We start from the raw sequence: 18129 nt of genomic DNA on the forward strand, positions 1-18129 counted from the left end.
AGAATGAAATGAAAAAGCACAATTCCTACCCCTACATTGTTTCCCTACATAATGCTCTTTGTGGGTGGGGAAGTACAAAACACGAAGAAGGAAGCTATCAACTATAATCTCACATGCAGCTATAAATGCCTCAGTTTACTTTAGATCTTTTGTCTATACATGTTCCTCTGTGTGGAAGTGAACTCCTTACTGATGTTAAACTGTTTCCCTTAACATTTTAGCAACAACCCATCCCCCAGCCGGTGGCCAAGCTTGAAGCTTGTAGCTCTAGGCTCCATTCACTAGCAGACATGCATTTCACTCAGCCCATCTCCTAAGTCTTGAGGGTAAAGGATTTCCAGAGAAATCAGTAGTCACCCTTCTTAAACTACTTGACCCAGGATTTTCAGAGTCCAAGGTTATTCCCAGGACACAGTTCTCCTTTAGCTCTTAATGACCTCCTTGGGGGAGGGAAGGGAGAATAGAAGGGAAAATTCCCCTCTGCCCCTGGGGTTCTACATCTGACCTTCAGGCAATGGGTATAAAAGGCTGAATGGGTATAAAGTGGGGTGGGGGGAATTATGTCCATGGAGCAGCTGGAACAGAAAAGATCCTCCTAATACCTACTGTCCATGTGGTGGCCACCTGAAATGAGTCAGGGCCCATTCAACAATATTCACCTGGTGGTCCAAGTCATAGGCCACACATACCTCTGAAAGCCTTGACCTCATAAGGACGCACCCCTCAGGCTAGGTGATTCCAGGAGAATGTCTGAGATTTCTTCGGATTGTCAAAAAAGAAAAAGAGAGGGTAAGGAAAGGAAGGAGGAAAGGGAGGGAGGGAAGGAGAAAGAATTGAAGGAAAGTATGGAAGGAAGGAAGGGAGGGGAGAGGGAGAGAGGAAGGATGGATTAAACTATCTTAAGGCAGAATATGAAATAAATTAACATAAATTACAGCTTAATATTGTCAGTATCTTTGATAAACCTGATGGAAACCCCAGAAGCCTGTTTGGGGCTAATCTTTAGTCAGGAATGGCAGAGTTGAGATGCTGGTAATGCTATTTTTATTTTTAAAAAATAATACCAAAGAAACACCTTTCCTTTCAAATATGACATCTTGGTCCAAACATGAAGTCAAAACTCAAAAATACCCACCTGCCAGCCTCTGATATTTGGTTGCTAAAACTCCAGATTCAGAAGTGTAGCCAAGAAGGGGATGCTGTTGGAAGTCAGAGGTTTGCAACAGGAGGCAGGCTTTTAAGCACCTGCCACTTCAAGGGAACTGAGAGGTTGGCAAAGAATCAGTGAGTTCATGTTGCACTGAGAGCCGGCCTGGATCATTCAGGGAGAAAAACTTCAAGTGCAGGACAGTGTGGGCACCTAAGCAGGCTGCCTGGGAACAGGTGTCAAGCCATATAATACCTGACCCCTTACTTGTCACATGGTGCTTGCTAGACTTGGACAAAGTGCAATGATGGCCTTGAGAGAAAATTATTTTTGTTATTTTCATTTTATTCTCTTTTCTCCTGGATTGAGCAAAGAAGTAGAATTAGCCTGCCAGGAATATTAATTCTCCAATGCATGTTGAAGTGATCCTCATTTTCTAGTAGGGCCAGGTCAAGGATAAGCACCTATCTGAAAATTCTCCTAATCTTGTAATTAGTTTGCATCTTCCATTTTATAGCAGCCTTGTATACCAAGATAGAGCCAAAAGCAGACCAAGGTAAAGGAATTCATCTCAGGTTGTAAATGTGCACTCACATGAATTATACAAGTAACCACACTGACAAAATTCATTAACTAACTAATGTCCTACTACCTCAGGTAGAGTTTATTCCCTTTAAGGATATCACTTCATACTACCTACAACTCTTACTCTAAATCTTTAGACTTGACTTTCACCTTCAATTTTCAATTTATTGTTTATGCCTTTTGGTTTTCTTTCTTCTCTGAGGCCCAAGGGTAATCCTCCCAAGGGATGGCCATCTTGAAGGAACACGGTAACCAGGTATCTGTGATGGGGACAAGGGTTTCTGTATGAGTCTCCTCAGTTAGTCAGGGCCCCTCATAATGACTTCTAGAAAGTTGAAGAATACTCTTAAAAAAAAAAGTAAGCACAATGATTAAGATAGGTGGGATATTGAAGGTGCCCCAAATCACTCACAGAATCAAGGTACATCTCAGCTCCTAGGACAGTTTCTTGCTCCCCTTGTTTCTCCCTCCAACTACCTAAATGGTGTCTCTGGTTTTTCATTAAGGCTTCTCTAATCCCCCTCTAAATGACTTCCCAGAAATCCCTTCTTCCTTTGGATCCTTAGTGCTCTTACTATTGGTACTAATATAAAATGTCAATGCCCTATGTTGGTCATTATGTCCCACCCTTTCACATAGGTTATTCTCACTTTAAAATTAAGAACGTCCTCTTAATTCCAGAAAATTTCCACAGCCCTCAGAGCAGTGGCTTGTAATGTGAAGATTGGTACCAACTGAAAGCCCCATGAGGGAGTACTGACCCACTCCTGACCTCCAGTGACCTTGCTTTATCTGTTCTCCCCCTGCCTTTATTTCTTCATCACCCACCACCTAATCTCCAGTCCTAACACCTCTCTCCATCCAACATGGAAACATTGTCCCTTTTAGTGCCAAACTCTCTCAAGTGACTGGAAACCCAAATGATATTTGTTTTGTTTTGTTTTCCAGTTTTATTTCATAATCCTCTCATTCACAAGGCACAGAGCCCTCTCAGGTATGGTGTCTAGGTAGGGTCAAGTCCTTGGAAATACCACATCTTTCCAGTGACAAGCTCTGATGCCGAGTCCAGTCTATCATGCAAAATGCCTTACTTTGGATGATTTTTCTCTCAGGAATGTGAGGTTCATCAGCAGTGCCCAGCCTAGTCCATCAGTTACAACTGTCAGGGTCTGAATCTCAACCACCTAGAACACTCAGATTCTTTCCCAGAGTGCTTCTGGGCACCAAGCCAATCAGATGGTGAGATGTCAGTTTTGTCACCCGAGCATTCTATGACAGTTAGGAGGGTCTTCCCCATAGAGCACAGGCAGGAACCTTGAGGGAGAGGGGCATACTCCTCAGACCAATGAGTCAGAATCTTGGTGCTGACATATTCCAAACTTTCCAACCAGGAAATGGAGAAATTCCAGGGAGATTAGGGCAAGCAGGTTTCCAGTGAGGACTCTGAAACTCATGTTATACAGAGTGGCATTTGGCAGAACACTTTTTGTTTAAGTTTATTTATTTATTTATTTTGAAAGAGAGAGAAAGTCTGAGCACGAACAGGGGAGGGGCAGAGAAAGGGAGACAGTAAATCCCAAGCAGGCTCCACGCTGTCAGTGCAGAGCCAGAGGCAGGGCTCGAACTCACAAACTGTGAGATCATGACCTGTGCCAAAATCCAAAGTCCCACGCTTAACTGACTGAGCCACCCAGGAGCTGCCAGAGCACTTTTTTTAATAAAGAGGTTTGCTTCTTGTAAAAATGTTGGTTTAATACTAGAGAGCTTTCTTGAAAAGGTGCATTGGCCAATTCCTATTAGCAATCTTGCTTTTTTTTCATGTCTGTCCTTGGAAGACAGTGTCAACTCTAACAACACATGTGCATGTGTGTGTGGTCACCCGCCCTTCACAGGTTGCCTTGAACAGCTTGGTTTCTCTCCCCAAACCCCACCCTTCCCCATGGACTGTAAGTTCTAACAATAACCAGTCTCCAATATATTATTGCTGAATAATTCCTTCTTGGTGGCTTTATAAAACATTTTTAAAAGAATCTGTATTGTTCTGCTTGACTCTTTTGAGATTCCTAGTATCTCATTACGTCAGGGTAGTCTTTGTTTCCTCAAGGTAAAACACACACACACACATACACTCACACACACACACACACAACAGAAACCCACATATTACTGGCCTTTTTATTTAGCTGTCACAATACCAGCAGTGGGAGAGTCACTATGTGGAGGAAACAATAGTAACATGGATCACTTCACATTAAAAAGTGGTACCTAATTATTGTTTTTAGGGGCAGCTAATGAGTGGTACTTGTAGGTGATTAAACACATTTGGGTTTGGAAGACCAATGGGGTGAGAAGCAAGCCTCCCTGCTTGGTAACAGTGTAGGGGGAGAGAGACTTTGAGCCCCGCATCTGCTTCAAGAGTCCCATCCCACCCCACCCACAGCGCCTTCTCATGGGGATTAACAATGGGCGGAAGATGCCTGGGAAGCCACCCAGCCAACACAGCCCATTCACAAAGAACATCCTGATTTTGCTGTGTATCATTGCAGGTTCAGCTCAGCCACCACTGAGGACAAAAAACAGCGAGTATATTTACAGCTGGTGATGCTGAATGGAAGAGCCCTGAAAAGGTCAAAGTTCAAGAGTCCCTACTCTATATCGTGTGTTGTGCCAGATATTGAGGACACAAAGATAAATAATAACCCTCCTGGCCCTCAGGGAATTCTACCTGGCAGCCAAGATAGACCCATATACACTGCTAGAGACTGAATGTTCGGGTCCTCCAAAATTCCTCTATTAAACTCTGGTCCCTAGTGTGACGGTATTAGGAGGTAGAGCATTTGGAAGGTGATTAGGTCATAAGGACAGTCTCTTATGAATGGGATTCGTGCCTTTATAAAAGAAGCCTGAGAATTAAGGAGTGCACTTATCATGATGAGCACCGGGTGAGGCATGGAAGTGTTGAATCACTATATTGTACAACTGGAACTAATATAACACTGTATGTTAACTAACTAGAATCAAAAGAAAGACTTAAAAAAGAGAGAGGGAGAGTGAGAGAGAGAGAGAGGTCCAGAGAGCTCCCTTCCACCTTGTGAGGATACAATACAATGAGAAGTCTGTAACCCTCCCTGGGCATGCTGGCACCCTGAGCTTGAAATTCCAGCTCCCAGAACTGTGAGAAATAAATATTTGCTGTTTATAAGCCACCCAGTCTGTGGTATTCTGTTATAGCAGCATAAACGGACTAAAACATATACTTAACACAAAAAGCACAGTGATGTGTTAAAACAAAGACATGAACAAAGCATTATGGGAGAACAAAGATGAGAATGACTACATCTGGCCAGTTTGGAGACACCGAAGGGGAAGGAGATAAAGGCTCCATGGAGGAAGTGTCATTTGAGCTGGGCTTTCAAAGAGGAGGAGGAAGTTTGGAAGGTAAAGCCTGGACCCTCTGGCGGAGGAAACACAACAAAATAGCAAGGAGACATTGAAGTGTGTAAGCAACAGAGACCAAATTGGCAAAGCACTTTCAACCTTATATGCACAATAGCAATGTGTTCATGCTTTCTTGAAGACGTCCCTTTCTTTAATGGTTCAAGTTGCTACAAAGATAATACATGTTAAACACCTTTCCCTGATTAGCCAGAGCTTGAAAATCAAGTTTATACTGTATCAAAACTTCCTATTGCCCAACTCTACCACCTACGTCTTTTGCTCAAATTGTTAACAACAACTTAAACAGCAACTTTAGGAAACTTGAAAGATAAGGTGAAAAGAAAGCAGTTCCCGAAACAAGTGATGCTTTCTCATTGGAATCCACTATTTAGCACGTCCCCTCAGCCACTGTTTCATTTACTCTAACTGCATGGTCCTAAACACTGAGGTTAGAAAGATGAGTTAGAGGGGTGCCTGGGTGGCTCAGCTGGTTAAGCATCCAACTTCAGCTCAGGTCATGATCTCGCAGTTCACAAGTTCGAGCCCCACATTGGGCTATGTGCTGACTACTCAGAGCTTGGAGCCTGATTTTTTTTTTAAATGTTTAAAACAAAGAAAGATGAAGTAGATATGGTCTCTGCCTTCTAGGAGCCCACAAATCAGTGAGCAAAAAAAAAAAAATGGCTGAAAAGCAAAAAACATGGGTTTGCTTTGGTGACACTGAGGGGCCAAAGCTGCTTAATGACCATGTTTTTGCCAGTCTGAAGCAAAATGAGCAAACTTCTCAATATTATCCTTCGTAGTCTCAACTCATCTTTTGCAATGGCTACACACCATCTCACTGCACAAGCCTGTGATTCTAGGGTGACACTCATCAGAGAGCATGTCTTAATTTTCATAAAAGTAAATGTATTTTATTTTTAAATTTTTTTTTAACATTTATTCATTCCTGAGAGACAGAGAAAGAGCATGAGCACGGGAGATGCAGAGAGGAAGGGAGACACAGAATCCAAAGCAGGCTCCAGGCTCTGAGCTGTCGGCACAGAGCACGATATGGGGCTCGAACTCAGGAACATATGAGATCATGACCTTAGCCAAAGTTGGATGTTTAACTGACTGAGCCAACCAGGTGCCCCATATTTAAAAAACAATTTTTTTAATGTTTATTTATTTTTTTGAGAGAAAGAGAGAGCATAAGCAGGGAAGGGGCAGAGAGAGAGACACACAGAACCCAAAGCAGGCTCCAGGCTCTGAGCTGTCAGCACAGAACCTGATGTGGGGCTCGAACCCAAGAACCATAAGATCTAGACCTGAGCCCAAGCCGGACACTCAACCTACTGAACCACCCATGTGCCCCAGTATTTAATTTTTTTTTTTTTTTACATTGAAATGTCACTCCTTTGGTGATACAGTAGTAGATGGTAGTTAGGTTATTTAAATACCTTCACTCATGTCAATTCCACACTGGTCCCAAAAAGATATTTACCAGTTTTTTAAGTACAAAAATTATGAAAACTTTCAATCTACACCTTGCCAAACAAAATGTTTCACTGATTATTTTTTAATGTGTTTGCTAATTGTTTAGGAAATATTTAAATTCAGCCATCAAAGGAGATCCTTATTGAATGCAGATTCAATAGACTAGGAATTAATTATGAACAGGCTAGTAACAAAAACTGGAAACCAAGATTTAAAACACTGATTATGGTACCCATAAAGAGGGGGGAAAAAGCAGATTATAAAACACTATGTTTAGATATGTGTCTAATATGTATTTTCCATATAATATTCTATATATATATACCCATGGAGGAAAAGAACTAGATGGAGAATGTTTATATCCCAAGATGTAGAATTATAGAAAGGTTTCTTTTTCCTTTTTACCTATCTGCAGTTTATAATTTTCCTATGATGAACCTATATTGCTCTTAAAAATTATTTATTTTAAAAGAAAAAGAAATATGTGTTGATTTCTTAAGAAGGCACTATAAACTCTCAAGATATTTTTAATTAAAATTTTAACCTGCTAATTTCTCTCTCAAGTTTCTGTGTTAAAGAAACAGTAACCAATATCAAAACGTGTTGAACAATGTGTTTGACGTGGATTTAGTAAGTACCCACTATGTGCCAGGTACTGCCTGGGACATGGGGACTCCAGCAGTGCACAAGCCAGGCTTCAGGGAACTCAAGGTCAGTGGTCCCTCATCTCTAACAGGAAGACCTAGAGAGACCAACCCCTTTTTGTTTGTTTGTTTGTAGTGCAAGTTGGGGAGGGGCAGAGGACAGAGGTTCCAAAGCCAGCTCTGAGCAGACAGGCTGACAGCAGCAAGCCTGATGTGGCACTAGAACTCACGAACCGTTCCATCATGACCTGAGCTGAAGTCAGACGCTCAACCGACTGAACCACTCAGGTACCCTACACTAACCTTTTTATTTAACCCCCTTAAAAAACACCTCCCTCCCCATAAGCCTACTGCTCAGGATCCCCAGGGTGGAAGACAGAAAGGTCCAGTTCAAAAGTTACCCAGGTAACTTTCTAATGTTGTCAGCCCGGAATCAACCTCAGAGCACCACTAGTGAGGTGGTTTCTTGCCATTTCTTGACAATCCTGAAAAACTGTAAAACAAGAAATGGCTCAATAATAAAAAAAATGTTTCAATGATGTAAGGATACTTTATATAATGAAATTTTAGACAGACATTCAAAATCCTGTTTTCAATGACTAGTTAAGGTCTGGGGAAATTCTCATAATAAAACGGTACTTGGAAAAAAAACAGGTTAGAAAGTTTTATATTCATTATATTCATTTATTCATTCATTTACATTACATAAAATATATTCAGACAGGAAAAGCAATAATTAAAGTTTGGAAGAAGATTGGCCAAAACAGTAACGCTGATACCTATTTTCTTACAGTGACATATTTTTAATTTTTTTATTTTTTATTTTTTGCAATCATTCATTTTCATTTTTATTTTTTTTTTTTTCAATATATGAAATTTATTGTCAAATTGGTTTCCATACAACACCCAGTGCTCATCCCAAAAGGTGCCCTACAGTGACATATTTTTACTGTCTATCTTCTATTCTTTACTTCCCTGAGTTTTTCCAAATTCTCTATAAAATGAATGTGTATTACTCCAATAATCAAAAAAAAATCATCTTTTGAAATAACAACCAGCCAGGAATTATCATTCCCCCCTAATCACCAAACTCCTAGAAAAGCAAGATACTGTGGCACAGGCCTCTGTCTCTAATGTGGGCCTAGAGTATTCACAATTTTTTGGTTTATGGGAGGCAGGACTTTATGCAATAAGCTTGATGATCCTCATTGTACAGATGAAGAGATAAAGGCTCAGAAAACTCCATTCACTTATTAATCAAAAAATTCTTACAAAGCTCATTAGCCAGGCATTCAAGTGTGACCAGGTCTCAGCCTCTCCCCGCTTGATCCCAGGGACCAGTGACTCTTCATTCAGGAATTTGCTCCAAGCTACAAAGTGGCAGAGCCAAGATGTGAATCCAGGTCCTTCTGGTTTCAAACTCAGACTCTTTTTGCTGGAGCACAAGGCCCCCTAAGCAAGCACACAAGGATACAGCCACACTGTTGAGACAAAAATCCCATTTTGAACGGAGGAGTTGCAGGATAACCTAGTAGTGAAATGTTCAGGCTGTGGTGTCAAAATACCTGAATTCAAGTCTCTGCTGTACTCTTCACTGGCTAAAGGCACATCCCTTCACCCAGAGCTGATGTCCCATCATATCAGGCTGTCCTGGAGAGACACCATCAGACGCACGCCTCCTACCCCCATCTGAGTCTGCTGCACATCATGGCTGGGCTGTCAGTCTAGTCCCTGAGCCCTGATTTGGGTCACAAGGTATTTTAAGGATTGCACTGCCGAGATATATGAGGGATAGTTAGATATTCAGAGACTGGGGGGTCTCCAGACAAAAACAGCCACTAGTCCTTTGAAATCTTGTACTGAAATATCAATTAAAACTTGCGATGCAAGGTCCTAAATTGAAAACTGTTATGTTATAATAAAGTAGCCTCTGTCGGCTTTACAACAAAGGCCCACAGTCTTTAATTACATTAGAGGACAGTCTTGTGACCAAAGAAAGCAAAATTAATTAAAAGATGGTTTTTGTCTGAAAAGGCCTTGGCCTCATATGGGAGTCATTCATATCCCCTACTAAGACATATATGTTTGTGTCTTGTCTAAAGCCCCATGCACATAGTAGGTATACAATATATGCTAGTAATTGATTTATCAATTAAAAGATGAGTTTTATTGGAAAAGGATAGCAAAATTGACATCTTTGACCCAAAGATTCTACTTGTAGAAATGTCAGCGAAAAATACATTCACACCTGTGGGAGGGGTTGGGGGGAGAAGAGAAAGTGTTTCACTATAATAGAAAAAAAGAGAGCCTCACCGTCCATCAACAGAGGGAGGTGTAAATGAGTTAATGGTAACTCCACACTAATGCAGCCATTAAGAAATGCAGAGGCTCAGGGCACCTGGGTGGCTCAGTTGATTAAGTGTCTGACTTCAGCTCGGTCCAGATCTCACAGTTTGTGAGTTCGAGCCTTACATCAGGCTCTCTGCTGTCAGTATAGAGCCCGCTTCGGATCCTCAATCTCTCTCTCTCTCTCTCTCTCTCTCTCTCTCTCTCTCTCTCTCTTTCTCTCTCTGCCCCCACCCTGCTCTCACATGCTCTTTCTCTCAAAAATAAACATTTTAAAAAAATGCAAAGGATCAAATATGCACTGACTTAGAAAACTCTCCAAGACATGTTTTAAAGTAAAAAAAAAAAAAAAAAAAAAGAATTTCAAATAAAGTAGATACATTTCTATTTATGCTTATTTTTTTAAACCTCTGAAGAATTTATATTTATATGTAAAAATAGTGAAAGGAAATTCAAATGACACAGAGCAAACTTCTAGCAGTAGTCACGTACCTCTAAGGGGAAAGACAGGGTGCATGATTATGTCTGACTGGGCAGGGCTGGAAGGGGTCAGGATAGAAGTATTCCTTGAATCTTTTACAATAACGCTGTATTTGTGTATTACCTGTATAATAAAAAAAATGAACAGACTGTCAAAGGGGTGGGGGGATAAACAATTTAAATTGTGTTAGAAATAATTGTTTCAGAAATGATGCAGTCAAAAACATATCTGCCAAAGTCTGGCCGCCAGATTAAAGAAATTGATCATTTCAAATCTCTTATTCCCCCCCACCTCTGTGGTTTAAAGGTTGCTTTCCTTTAGCTCATTATGTTTACACTGCCACTTCAAGCTGCCTTATCTGAGAATAAATTCCTTTGCTAATGTGTTTTTAAAAATTAGAAAGTTTCCTTACTTAAAAGGCACCAATCAACAGGATTGACTTTGCTAACAAGTGTGCTGAGCAAGATCTGATTTGGGTGGAATGGCCGGCCCAGGAAGTGAGAAATCAGCATCGCATGGCATTTCAGGACGTGACAGTAGTCACTTAACAGATTTGCCTTTATCTTTCCAAAGGAGAGCCTTTTCCGATAGAAGTTGCCTAATTGTTTCAGGACGTCCAGCTGAAGCCAGGCTGCGTTCACCTGCTCTCCTCCTCATTGTTCCCTTGAACGCTTACCTGCCCACACCTCTGCCGTTTACCTGCAGCAGCTTAGAGAGCTGGCCCTGGGGGCTGTTTCTCGGAGCCAGCATGCCGCATCATGCTCTGAGACCCTAAAGAGGCTTTGTGGTATCATAACTTTCAGACAGACAAGCTGCTAATGTAAACAGGAGGCGAGAGCAACGCCAGGCCACACACCTAAAAGACACCTCCGTTTCAACCATTAGCACATGTCAGATGGTTTAAGACTGATTGAAATACCTCGTCTCATGCCGCCTGAAGTTCCACTCTCCATTCCTAAACGGTTCCTCTGTTTTTCCACCTCCTCAGAAACACCAGTAATCAGAGTCAACAGTCTCAGAGAACTCCAAAGTTCAGGGGCAACAGCAAAGCTCCCAGACTAGGAATGGTGCAGGACATCAAGGAGGAAATATGCCACCGACTGAAAAACATTCAGCTGGTTCACAGAATATCGAATGATAAAGATCAGGAAATGTGTTCCGGATAGCAAGAGACAGCACCATTATCAAAACGATATTTGAGTAGTCTTTTCTAGAGGCTAGTTTTACAAAGCGTCTTCATATGTCAGATAAGTTCTAAACATCGGAGTACGAGTTTGAGTCCAAAATTCAGGAAGAGCTTAGTGATAAACATGATGGAAATACATGGCTGTGTCTCCAGTGGAAGAGAAGGTTGACAACTGTCTAGATAAATAGGGTTTGGAAATCTGAGTAAGGTAGTCTTACTGGTTAACAGACTTCTAATAACTCTAGATCTGCTTTTAAATCTGTGTCTTGGAGTAGATTTCTTAGTGAGAGATTCTTTGCTCAATTGTGTACTGCCTGAAATAAACACAAGCACAGAGGAGAGGGAGTATATTTTGCTTCTCTTCTCCTGGGATCTTTTGGGGCAAAGAGAAGTCAGATTGGGAGACTTTGGCATGGAGCCCCTTCTACTTTCCCCTCACCCCCAAATAGAAGTCTCTATACAGTATTATTTGTACTTCTTGACAAAACTTGGGACTGACCTTCTCAACATTCCTTCTGCGAAAAATGCTGAGAGAACATGCTAGTCTCTTCCTGTAACAATTCTTACACTAAACCTCCCTTTTAAGAATAAGATCTGGAATGAAACTGGGAACATGAATCTGAGAACATGGGGCTATTAGATTTCCATTTCAGTCTGTTTCTGGCTTGATTTGATTAAAGTCCACTCTGGCTATACATCCAACGTCTTACTTTCTCATTCTTCCACCACTATTTAATCCTTCATTTCCTCCACTACTGGAATGCTTCATGCTGAATGATTGGATTAAACTCCAGCCCTTCAGGATGGACCTAAGTCAGCGTGGTGGTCCAAGACTCCTTTAGTTGATACGTGGCTTTTCCACATTTGCCGATAATAAATGTTTCCTCCTCCTTACTTCTTTAGTTAATACAAGCTGTTTTCAAAGAAAACAGAATTTTGCGGAAGACGGGCTACCCCTTTTCCAGGGAAGGGGATGCTGGGAGCACATCACTTACACGCACCTTTTTTTTCCTCTTCTGTTCAAAACAAACATCGCATTTATTCTTTGTCTCCAGCTTTCATGGACTTTTTGTCTTTTCTCTCCTTTAGATCTGTGTATGCTCACAACACCTGTCTCTCTGGAAAGCACATATCCCGTTTCTTCAGCTCACCAGAAGTAGACATATATATTATTTCCCTGAGGGTTAGAGAAAGCTATCAGAACTTGGCAACATATAAAGTAAATACCCACTAATTGCAATACATTCATTTAAATCAGGTCTTTATCCTCCTTAGGCATTGTAGTAGGTGGCTTCCTTTGAAGTCTTGTTGAATTTGTCCAAAATTACCTTGCCTGAGGCAGACGGCTGTTTGGAACATTTGTTCTGAACCGATCCCCAAAGCAGTAAATCTTAGCATTGGTAACGGCTCACATGCCACAAAGAGGAAATGTCCTGGGTAGGGCATGGATCCAGGCTTAGATCCCCCATTATATACAAAGAAAAGAAAGAGAAAGGGAGAGATAACTGCACAACTCTCAGGGATATAATGCTATTGTATAACTCTGATGATGTTATAAGCCACAAACCCTGTACATTATTGAAATACATAACCAAAAGCCTACCAATGAATGTCTTTCCTCTTTTCTTCTGCAGCATCCATGCATGCATGCATCTCTCGTTTTACAATAATCTTGCTACTGTTATTTGTTTGTTTGCTTACTTGCTTTAAATGCAAATAGCTTATGCCCTCTCGTTATTTCAAACTCAACCTGGGAATTTCATTGTACCTGTATGAGAGAATCATGCTCTGTGGGCATGAAGATATCACACCTATCATTGACTCTCATCATCCCCACAAAGACACTGATAATCTGATGCAAACAATCACACTCTGAGATCCTTGGACTTATTCAAGGCTTTGTTTAGGCTGTGTCACATACTTCTACCATGTACATAAAACAGCTTTCAACCAATTATATCAGAAACTGCTCAGCAGTAGGCAAAGAAGCTTATCTGAACTTAGAGCAAATGACTCCCTAGTTAATTGTCATGGACACAGCCTTAAGTCATGGCCTTCTGGAGCAAGGGTAGAATCTCAATCAAGTTGTGAAACATTTACACATTACATGATTTAAGTGCCATATGAAAACACAGGATGGGTCAAGATGATTCCTTGGGATAATCTCCAGTGATAGCCCCAGTTTTGGGTGATGGGAGATGAAACAGAGTAAACAATACTTATGAACCTCATCACAATATCAAGCCAAAGGAGTTAACGACACACTATCAAAATGAGGGAGGAAAACAAGAAGGAAGGCGACAGGGGAATCAATAAGCAGGTGATTTTACTCAATAAAAAGGAGGAAATTCCCAAGATGGTAGTGAAGCGAGATGGGAAAGGATGGGCTGGCAATTGTGCAGTAGGCTGGAGGAGTTACCCAACCAGATAGCCATCAGAGTCTGATGCCTCTGGGAGAAAGACTCAGAGATGAACTTGATGAAATACTGGATGTGCTCAAATACACTGAGGAAAGATTTAGACAATTAGGGAGTGTGATATATAAATTGGTGTTAAATACCTAGAAAAAGTAAGCAAAGTAAAAAAATAAATAGGTAAAATGGAATATTGAGAACTAAAAACTTCAAAGAAAACAAAAAGCTATGAAAGATGCTATAAAAAGAAATATAGGATATCTTTACCTCCTACTATGGTGTGATCTCCATAATATTTTATGTGCTTCCATTTCCCTAAAATACCCATTTGATTATATTAAAAATAAAACAAGGGGGGGGGGGCAGGCGGGTGGTAGGGCACAAAACTTTAAAAATTAAAAAATAAAACAAAGGAAAAGCAAATCAGCAAATAAAAAAATTTAAAGGTTACTTATAGGACAGGGGATATTAGTGCTTAACATTTTTGGATATATATTGTTTTATAGCTTTGACTTTGGTACCAAGTTAATATTTTGCATAAATAAACAAAATTAAATTTTAAAATGCCATCTTTGAAGAATCAAAAGTAAGGTAAAACAAATGAACCTCACTGTGTGGCCAGCTGACAGCCTAACCTCACAGAGAAGAGCTAGTTCAAATGACTTTTACAACAGCTATTTGACCATATGTTCTTGGGAGGACATACTCTAAAGACAACTGTTTTCACGAATTCTAACTGTTTTCCATAATTACATTAGTAGTAGCAGTGTTGGTATTGTTATTGTGAGACTGTTATGTAATTATGTTATGAGAACTGGAATTTCCAGTGTGAATAAAAAGAGATAAATATGTAAGACAGTGAGGTTAAGAAAAACCTCTGAATCTGAATTGAAAATATCGGTACTTTTTTTTTTCCATTTGCATACAGTATCTTTTTCCATAGTTTCATTTCATTCTGCCATGTCTTTAGGTCGGAAATAAGTCTCTTGTAGGCAACATATAAGTGGGTCTTGTTTTTTTATCTTTTCTGCCACCCTATGTCTTTTGGTTAGAGCATTTAAACCATTTACGTTTAAAGCAATTATTGATAGAAAATATCAGTATGAACTCATGTGTATTCTACCATGTAAATAAATATGTATTATACACACACACACACACACACACACACACACGCCCAATTTCCTAAGTATGTTCACTGAAAAGGCTTAGAAAAAGCAACCAACCCTGTAGCAATAAGTACCACTAGTGTCTAGACATCCTCTCTAAACACCATCTCTCAGTAAAACAGACCAGTGCTCTTTGGAGAGAAGTCCAATTCCAGATGTAGGGTAGAAAATGTACAAGATGATCCTGGAATATCTTGCAAGAAACTATCAACGATTACCAAGGTTATATCAAAAGGATGTGGGACCCAACTTGAAGAGGCTTCCACTGGTTTAAGAAAAGATAATTTGAGAATCAATAAAGATAATAACTGCAATGGAGGTGCCTGGGTGGCTCAGTCAGTTGAGCGTCCAACTTTGGCTCAGGTCATGCTCTCGCGGCTCGTGAGTTCAAGCCCTGCTTTGGGCTCTGTGCTGACAGCTCAGAGCCTGGAGCCTGCTTCAGACTCTGTGTCTTCCTCTCTCTGCTCCTTCCCCGCTCATGTTCTGTCTCTCTCTGTCTCTCAAAAATGAATAAACGTTAAAAAAATTAATCAATTAAAAAATAATAAATAAAAAAATAACTGTAATGGATAGAAACATCAAATATGATATTAGCACAGTTCCATAAATGGAGTAATTATTAGAGTAATTACGCAGGAGCTCATTTACTGATCTCTCTCTCTCTTGAATTTCTGTGATGCCCACTGAGTATAACATCATTTGATAATGAATAATATACCACCTTATTTTATTTTAAATATAGTCTGACTTTGCATGCCTTTTAGAAATTACTTATATTTTTAAAATAGATCAATAAATATATGGTAAAAAAAAATCAAAACATACCAAAAGATACAAATTAAAGTAATTCTTTCCTTATTCACACATTCCTGTCCTCCCATAATTATCCCCAATCACCTAAAAATAACTACTATCATATTTCTTATAGAACATTAAGAAAAAGTAATAAGCATACACATTATTTATAGACATCCTTTTCTTTAAAAAAAAAAAAAACGTACAGGTAAGCTAATTCTATATCCTTATTCTGCTTTTTTTCTAATCTCAAAGATAGATCTTGAGGCTCTTTATATACTAATGCAGACCTACCTAAATTTTTTAATGGGTACACAGTATCCCATTCAGTATATGGATGTCCCATAATTTATTTATCAATTTCCATATTGATGAATAGCTACCCTTATTTCAGTTTTATTCTATTTGGTATTACTATTTAACTCTACCCATATTTATATCTTATTTGATTATGAATTCTTCATCAGGGCATGAAGCCTATGGCATATTTTTCTACATCACACGCTGTAAACACTAAAAAATAATGTGTGCAGAGTCTCCTTGAAAAATGCTCGTAAACAGTTGGGTACCACGAATTTCCACAGTTTGACTTTTGAGGTCAGTGAATAGATGCTAATATTTCACCATTGTTCCTAGGGTAAGCGAGAAGCTCTTTACAAGACTACAGACCATTTAACACTTTATAAATCAGAGCTAACACTTGAAATTACACCCAAGGTAAAGAAACAGTCACCATAGTGAAGGAGGGCATAAGCTATTTTGTGCCCTGAAGATTTGGGTTGATTTTGTCTTTACGGATCTTGTTTCTACTTAGGACCATTAGATTTTGTTTGAAGGTGGAAGATAACGTTGTGATTGAACAGAAGCCCATGTACCAACAAGGCAACTGTAGTCTCTCATGTTTTCCTCTTCTACATCATTGGAGAGTATCACTACAGTAGGTAGGTTTATGGGCTTAATCAACCCTTGGCAACAACTAAATTCAATGAAGAGTGTACATCAGAGGTTCATACTCCCTGGCGTATTAAAGGCTAATTCCCAGGACATTAAGGAAGTAAATAATGCAACAGATTAAAATTTAAGAATAAAACCATTTTATCAGATAAAACAGACTCTGTTTTTTCCCCTGCTTTTGAAGTAAAGGGTAAAAAAGCAGTAAAGGTCAACTCAGAGATCTTTAAAATTATATTTTTAAATAATAGGAAATATGGGTATCCAATTCTGTGGTCATTTGTGAGGTTATTTCTTTGAAATCTAAGTGGAGCTCCCTTCACACTCATTCATGCTCACACACACACAAACAAGTGCGCGCGCACAGGTGTGAGAAGCCCAACCACTCCAGGATTAGCTGTTCCTCAGAAAGCTCAGTAATGATCTGAAATCCGAAGCCCTACTTGAACTTTTCTACTAATTCAGTAATTACTGCTGTGCCTGAAATTGGCCCCTTTCCTGCAATTACTCAACATGCACTTTCAGTCAAAGAGGTTAACACCTGAATTTAGATTCTAATTAGCACCTAAGGTAGAATTTTTTGTTTAAAGCTTATTAAAATGGGGACTTTTCCCAGCATAAGATTTCACTAGTGTATACAGGTAAACACATGGTTTATGGATCAATCTGTTTCTGCTTATCTTAAAAGCAACAGAGGATAGAGGTGAAACCAAGATCAACATACCATCATTTAAGATACTAACCTCCAAATAAATCAAATTCAACCAATATCTGGAGTTGTCAAGCTGGACAGACCCTCGATACAGTCAAAGACCACTGTTTCCAAATCCCCATTTAAATAAATGATTTATCTCAAAGGAAGATGTAAGCAAACGGAGCGAAAAATCAATTAATATCGGTGTCATTGGCTTTCAGGGCTATCTCCATTTCTCTCCACCAGCTTTCCTAAGCACTAATATTTAAAAGATAGCAATGCCAAAAACTCAGAATTATGTGAGGGCAGGTGGTCTTGAATTCCTCAGGCAGCAATTAGTGTGAGTCTAACTTCAACCACCAGTGTGTCAAGTTAACTAGGTATCCTCTGCCACATCCCTGTGGCTGCCCAGTTATTGCTTGGACACCTCCAGCCATATGAAATTCATAGTCCTGCTTCCTAAGGCAGCTCATGTTCTTACTAGGCACCCCTGAAAACATGGAATCCATAAATGATAGCTTATAAGAATACTGGGTATGAGGGCATTCTCATGATTCAGATGACTCATAATGAGCTTTCAATACATACTACTGCTTAACAATTTCTCTCCTACCTTGTGCTTATGCAATTGACATTTTTAAATCCAAGTTCAAGAGCTTATCCTTATCTTTTTTGAATTTTCCTCTACTTCCGTTCAGCTCCTTGTTCAACCAACCAAGATGATTCGGGTTGGTCCGTACCGTCTGGTTTCTTGTTAGCTACAAATGTAATAAGCATCTTTCTCTGTTCCCATTCAAGGA

General features: G+C 39.8%; 1 long non-coding RNA gene across 1 annotated transcript; it reads right to left on the reverse strand.

Annotated features, from left to right (window-relative positions):
- Nucleotides 1-1776: 1776 nt before the first annotated feature.
- Nucleotides 1777-2923, reverse strand: LOC123576140. Its single transcript, XR_006701187.1, has 2 exons — nt 2824-2923; nt 1777-2077 (listed from the first exon to the last, which is right to left on the reverse strand). It is a non-coding gene; the product is annotated as an uncharacterized LOC123576140 (long non-coding RNA).
- Between the last annotated feature and the right edge of the window lie 15206 nt (nt 2924-18129).

This window comes from Leopardus geoffroyi, chromosome C2 (assembly GCF_018350155.1).
Source record: "Leopardus geoffroyi isolate Oge1 chromosome C2, O.geoffroyi_Oge1_pat1.0, whole genome shotgun sequence".
Classification (NCBI taxonomy): domain Eukaryota; kingdom Metazoa; phylum Chordata; class Mammalia; order Carnivora; family Felidae; genus Leopardus; species Leopardus geoffroyi.